At 39.3% G+C, this 6,818-nt stretch overlaps 1 pseudogene; it reads right to left on the minus strand.

Annotated features, from left to right (window-relative positions):
• Positions 1-4,869: 4,869 nt before the first annotated feature.
• LOC120240946 lies at positions 4,870-6,156 on the minus strand (annotated as a pseudogene).
• Positions 6,157-6,818: the final 662 nt, after the last annotated feature.

Consider the following 6,818-nt stretch of genomic DNA (forward strand, 5'->3'; position numbering starts at 1 on the left):
GAGAGAGGGAGACACAGCATCTGCAGCAGGCTCCAGGCTCCGAGCTGGCAGCACAGAGCCTGATGCAGGGCTTGAACCCAGGAACCATGAGATCATGAGCTGAGCTGAAGTTGGACACTCAACGGAGCCACCCAGGAGCCCCTGTGACTGCTTTCGTTTAGCATAATGATCTTAAGGTTCATATTGTAGCAGGCATCAGGATTAGTTCCTTTTTATTGCTGGTCGATATTCCATCGTATGGATATACTGCGTTTTATTTATCTATCAGCTAATTAAAGTTTGGGTTGTTTCCCCTGTTTGGCTGTTGTGAATAATTCTGCTATGGACGTCTGTGTATAAATTTTTGTATGGATATAAGTTTTCATTTCTCTGGCCATATATGAGTAGAATGGCTTGGTCATATAGTAACTATGCTTAACATTTTGTGACATTGCGAAGTGTTTTCAAAAGTGGCTGCCCCTTTTAACATTTCCAACAGCAATGTGTGAGGGGTGTGAGGTCTCCACATCTTTGCCTACACGTGTTATTTGTGTATTTTTTATTATGACATCCTGGTAGATGCGAAGTGATACTGTTGTTTTGACGTGCATTTCCCTAATGGGTAGCAATAGAGAGTATCATTTCATGCACTTTTTCTCCATTTGGAGAAATATCTGTTCATATCCTTTGCCCACTTAAAAAAATGGATTACTTTATTATTGAGTTTTTAAAAGTTTATTTATCTTGCAGGGGCACCTGGATGGCTCAGTCGGTTGTGTCCGACTTCGGCTCAGGTCATGATCTCACAGTTTGTGGGTTTGAGCCCCGCATCAGGCTCTGTGCTGACAGAGCCTGGAGCCTGTTTCAGATTCTGTGTCTCCCTCTCTCTCTGACCCTCCCCTGCTCTCTCTCTCCCTCCCTCTCTCTCAGAAATAAATAAAACATTAAAATAAATTTTTTAAAAAGTTTATTTTGCAAGAGAGAGAGGGAGGGAGAGAGAGAGCAGGCAGGCTCTGCGCTCTGAGTGCACGTCCCAACAAGGGGCTCCATCTCTCATGAACTATGAGATCATGACCTGAGTGGAAATCAAGAGTCACATGCTTACCTGACTGAGCCACCCGGGTGTCCCTTATTATTGAGTTTTAAGAGTTTCATTAGATCTATGATTTAAAAATATTTTTCCCATTTTGTTCATTGACGTTTTACTTTTAACTGATATCATTTGCAGCACAAAAGTTTTAAATTTTTATTAAGTCCAATTAATCAATTTTGTTGTTTCTGCTTTTGGTATCATTTCTAAGAAACCATTGCCTCACTTAAGGTTGTGAATATTTTTTTCCTTCTAAGAGTTTTATAATTTTAACTTTTTATGTGTGTTTGTTTTTTTTTTAAAGTAAGCTCTAAACCAATGTGGAACTTGAACTCAAGACCTGGAGATCAAGGGTTGCTCCACAGACTGAGCCAGCCAGGTGCCCCATTAGTTTTTACATTTAGGTCTATGACCACTTTGAGTTAACTTTGGTGTATAGTGTCAGGTATCCAACTTCATTCTTTTGGATGTGGCTATCCAGTTGTTCTGCTACCATTTATTGGAAGTATTCTTTCCCTATCAAATTGCCTTGGCACCCTTACTGAAAATCAATTGACTTTATTTTTTTATTTTATTTTTAAATTTTTCAATATTTTTATTTTCCATACTAACAAACACGATATGATGTGCCAGGCACTCTTCACAGTACTCTGCACGTGTGGTAACATGGATGCACACAACAGCCCTGTGAGATAATTTTGCCATGGTTATTATTCCCAGAGGAAATGACTGGATGAAGAAACCAAACCCCAAGTGTTTAAGTATCTTTTTCAACATAACCAAAGCAGGTTGGAACCTCTGTGCTTTTTTAAAAATTTTCCATTGTTTTCTTTATTTGAGTATGAACAGTTTACGTGTTCATAGGTTTTAAGCTTGATCATCAAAATTTTCATTTGCTACCGCCAATGGGTGGCCCTAATTGAAAATAGTTTTAAATAGTATATTTTGTCTTCAAATTTTTACTTAAATTCTGGTTAATTAACATTTAGTGTAATATTGTTTTCAGGAGTATAATTTAGTGATTCGTCACTTACCTCGTAATACCTACTACTCAACATGACAAATGCCCTCTTTAATGCCAATCACCCATCTAGCCCATCCCTCACCCATGTTCCTCCAGCAACCCTGTTCTCTCTATTTTAAAGATTCTCTTCTGGTTTGTTCCCCCTTCCCGTATGTTCATCTATTTTGTTTCTTAAATGGCACATATGAGTTAAATCATGGTATTTGTCTTTCTCTGAATTATTTCACTTAGCATAATACACTGTAGCTCCATCCACATCATTGCAAATGGCAAGATTTCATTCCTTTGATGGCTGAGTTAATAGTCTGTTATATAAACATATAGCACATCTTGAGAAAGAGAGAATGCGTACACATGCATATGTGTGAGTGGAGGAGAGTGAGGGGCAGAGAGAGAGGGAAAGAGAATCCCAAGCAGGTGCCACACTGTCAATATGGAGCCCAACATGGGATTCAGGCTCATGAACCTTGAGACACATCCCACCACATCTCATCTTTATCCTTTCATCAGTTGATAGACATTTGGGCTCTTTCCATACTTTGGCTATTGTTGATAGTGCTGCTATAAACAGTGGGGTGCGTGTGTCTCTTCGAATCAGCATTTTTGTATCCTTTGGGTAAGGACCCAGTAGTCCAATTGCTGGGTTGTCGGGTAGTTGTACTTTTAACTTTTGAGGACCCTCCATACTATTTTCCAAAGTGGCTGCACCAGTTTGCATACCCACCAAGAGAGCAAGAGGGTTCCCCTTTCTGCACATTCCCACCAACATCTGCTGTTGCTTGTGTTGTTAGTTTTAGCCGTTCTGACAGGTGTGATGTGAGCATCTTTTCATGTGTCTGTTAGCTATCTGGATGTCTTCTCTGGGGGAAAAAAAAGTCTTAATTGTGTCTTCTGCCCACTTCTTAACTGGATTTTTTTTTTTTTTTTTTTTTATTTTTTTTTGTTTTTTTTTTTTTTTTTTTTTTTTTTTTTAGTAAATGTTTTTAATACTTATTTTTGAGAGACAGAGATAGAGCATGACCAGGGGAAGGGTATAGAGAGAGGGAAACACAGAATCTGAAGCTGTCAGTACAGAGCCCGATGTGGGGCTCGAACTCACAAGCCATGAGATCATGACCTGAGACAAAGCTGGATGCTTAACCAACTGAGCCACCCAGGCACCCCAAGTTTGATGAGTTCTTTATAGATTTTGGATTACTAATCCTTTGCCAGATATGTCACTTGCAAATATCTTCTCTCATTCCATAGGCTGCCTTTTAGTTGTTGATTATTTCCTGTGCTATGCAGAAAATTTTTATCTTGATGAGGTCCCAATAGTTCATTTTTGCTTTGGTTTCCCTTGCCTCTGTCGATGTATCTAGAAAGAAGTTGCTCTGACTGAGATCAAACAGGTTTTTGCCTATTTTCTCCTCTAGGATTTTGATGATTTCCTGTCTCACATTCAGGTCTTTCTTCCATTCTGAATTTACTTCTGTGTTTGGTGTAAGAAAGTGGTACAGTTTCATTCTTGTGCACATTACTGTCCAGTTCTCCCATTTCCATTTACTGAAAAGACCGTCTTTTTTCCTTTAGGTACTCTCCTGCTTTACCAAAGATTAATTGACTGTATAGTTGTGGGTCCATTCCTGGGTTTTCTGTTCTGTTCCAGAATATCACTTGACTTTAAATGTAAGGACATACTTCTGGATTCTCATTTCTATTCCATTGGTTTATATGTCTAGTCTTATGTCAGTACCACACTGTCTTGATTAGTGTAGCTTTGTAGTAAGTCTTAAAATTAGGACATGTGAGTCCTCCAACTTTGTTCCTTTTCATGATTGGTTTGGCTGTTCTGGGTTCCTTGCATTTTTATATGAACTTTAGGATTAGCTTGTCAATTTCTGCAAAAAAAAAAAAAGTAGCTAGGATTTTGATAGAGATTGTGCTAACTCTTTATACCAACTTAGAGAGTACCATATTGCCATCTTGACAATGTTAAGTCTTCCATGGATATAGGATGTCTTTCCATTTATTTAGGTCTTCTTTATTTCTATAAGTTTTATATTTACCAGTGTTCACATCTTGTACTTTTTTTTTTTTTTAATGTTTTATTTATTTCTAGGAGAGGGAGAGAGACAGCGTGAGCAGGGGAGGGTCAGAGAGAGAGGGAGTCACAGACTGAAACAGACTCCAGGCTCTGAGCTGGCAGTCAGCACAGAGCCCAACACGGGGCTCGAACCCACGAACCGCGAGATCATGACCTAAGCCACCCAGGCGCCCCAACATCTTGTACGTTTTTTAAGGGGAAGGTAAAATTTATTCCTAAGTATTTTATTCTTTTTTGATGATATTTAAATGGAATTGTTATTTTAAATATTTTCAGATTAGTCATAACTAGGGTATAGAAATACAATTGATTGGGGCACCTGGATGGCTTAGTCGGTTAAGCGTCCGACTTTCGCTTAGGTCATGATCTCGCGGTTTGTGGGTTCGGGCCCCGCGTCGGGCTCTGTGCTGACTGCCAGCTCAGAGCCTGGAGCCTGCTTCAGTCTGTGACTCCCTCTCTCTCTGACCCTCCCCTGCTCATGCTGTCTCCCTCTCTCTCTCCTAGAAATAAATAAAACATTAAAAAAAAAAAAAGAAAAATACAATTGATTATTATTATTTTCTAATGTTTGTTTATTTTTAAGAGCTTGCATGTGCTCCAGCGTTGGGGAGGGGCAGAGAGCAAGGGGTACAGAGGATCCAAAGTGGGCTCTGTGCTGAAAGCAGAGAGCCCAATGTGGGGCTAGAACTCACGAACCATGAGACCGTGACCTGAGCCTAAGCCAGACGCTTAACCTACTGAACCACCCAGGTGCCCAGAAATATTGGTTTTTCTATACTGATCTTGTTAACCATTCATTACTTGGAATAGTTTTTTATTTGGATTCCTTAGGATTTTCCATATATAAGATCTTGCCATCTGAAAACAAGGACAGTTTTATTTCTTTTTCAGTCGGGATGTATTTGTGTGTGTGTGTGTGTGTGTGTGTGTGTGTGTGTGTGTGTGTGAAAAAAATTTATGTTTGTATTTAGCCAGCTGGACTCAGTTTAGATGATCCCAATTTTGTTGGCAATATCCAAAGGGTCATAGTCAGGAGCCAGTTGAACATCTGCTTTCTTTTCTCCATCGGGCCTGATCAGAGTGTTGACCTTGTCCATGTCAATGTCTTAGAGCTTCTTCACAGCCTGTTTGATCTGGTGCTTGTTGGCCTTGACATTCACAATGAATACAAGAGTGTTGTTGTCTTCTGTTTTCTTGGTGGCTGACTTGGTAGTCAGGGGGAGCTTGATGATGGCATAGTAGTCAAGATTGTTTCTCCTGGGAGCTCTTTTGAAGATACTTAGGCTGTTCTAGGAGATGCAGTGTCTTGGGCCGTCGGAATGTAGGTGACGTGCAGATCATTTTTTTTTTTTTATGACTGGACACCTTTCAGCACTGCTTTCCTGGCCTTCAAAGCCTTTGCTTTGGCTTTGGCTTTGGGAAGAGCAGGGGCTTCCTTCTTCGCTTTTGGTGCCATCTATGAAAGGGTCAGGATGTTTTTTTTTTTCTTGCCTAACTGCCCTGGCTAGGATGTGCAGCACAATGTTGAATAGAAGTGGCAAGAGCAGTCATCTTGTCTTGTTCTGATCGTAGGCAGAAAGCGTTCAGACTCATACCATTATGTATGATGTTTGCTGTGGGTTTTTCACAAATGCCCTTTATGAGGTTGTGGAAATTCTCTTCTATTCCTATTTTGTTGAGAGTTTTTTGTTTTGTTTATTATGAAAAGTTTTTAGGTTTTGTGAAATGAAATCTATACATCTGTTGAGATGATCATGTGGCTTTTGCCTTTTATTCTCTTAATATGGCGTACTCCATTGACTTTTGTAAAACCAAATTTTCATTCCTATGATAAATCCTCTTTGGTCATGTTAATTTTTAAAAATATGTTGCTGGAGTAAGTTTGCTAGTATTTTTTGAAGATTTTATGTCTAATTCAAAAAACATATCAGTCTGTAGTTGTCTTGTTGTCTTTGATTTTGCTGAAAGTGGACTCATAGACTGAATTGAAAAGCCACCAATACAGTCAAGAAAAACTGGTTATTTGACCAAAGCTCCTCATCTTGCCTTTCAGTCATTCAAAGTGTATCTGATCATCTAGAAAATGGAAATAAGTGGGCCAAATCGTTCTGAGTGAATCAAATTGCTTGAGTTCCATTTTATCTTTAGAAATTGAGTTCTTCATTTAAAAAATGACTAAACATAAGCATTAAGTAATGCTTTCTGGAATCCTCAAGAGTAAGACAGATATTTGGAGGGAGCGGGTGTCCCTGTGTGTCCTAATTGTGAAAGGATACATGTGTCCAAATAGAGTGCCCCTTCCTTCAGAGCATCTGGCCTGAGTTGAGGAAGAGAGCAATTTGACTGAACTAATTGTTACTAATGAAAAATTACTAGAAAGCCTTTTAACTCTTACAGAGGAATTTGCATTTTTAAAAGAAGAAATGTTTTAAGTGAAATGTAAAACAATGTTAAAGTGAGAGTTTCCTCACTCTCAGATTTCAGCAGAGGCCCTAAACTGAGAATAAATGGTTTAAAAAGCTTACATGTTTCAGGGGCGTCTGGGTGGCTTAGTCAGTTGAGCATCTGACTCTTGATTTCGGCTCAGGACATGATCTCACAGTTCATGGGATCCAGCCCAACGTCAGGCTCTTCACTGA

Source organism: Hyaena hyaena, unplaced genomic scaffold (assembly GCF_003009895.1).
Source record: "Hyaena hyaena isolate Hyena2069 unplaced genomic scaffold, ASM300989v1 scaffold_267, whole genome shotgun sequence".
Classification (NCBI taxonomy): domain Eukaryota; kingdom Metazoa; phylum Chordata; class Mammalia; order Carnivora; family Hyaenidae; genus Hyaena; species Hyaena hyaena.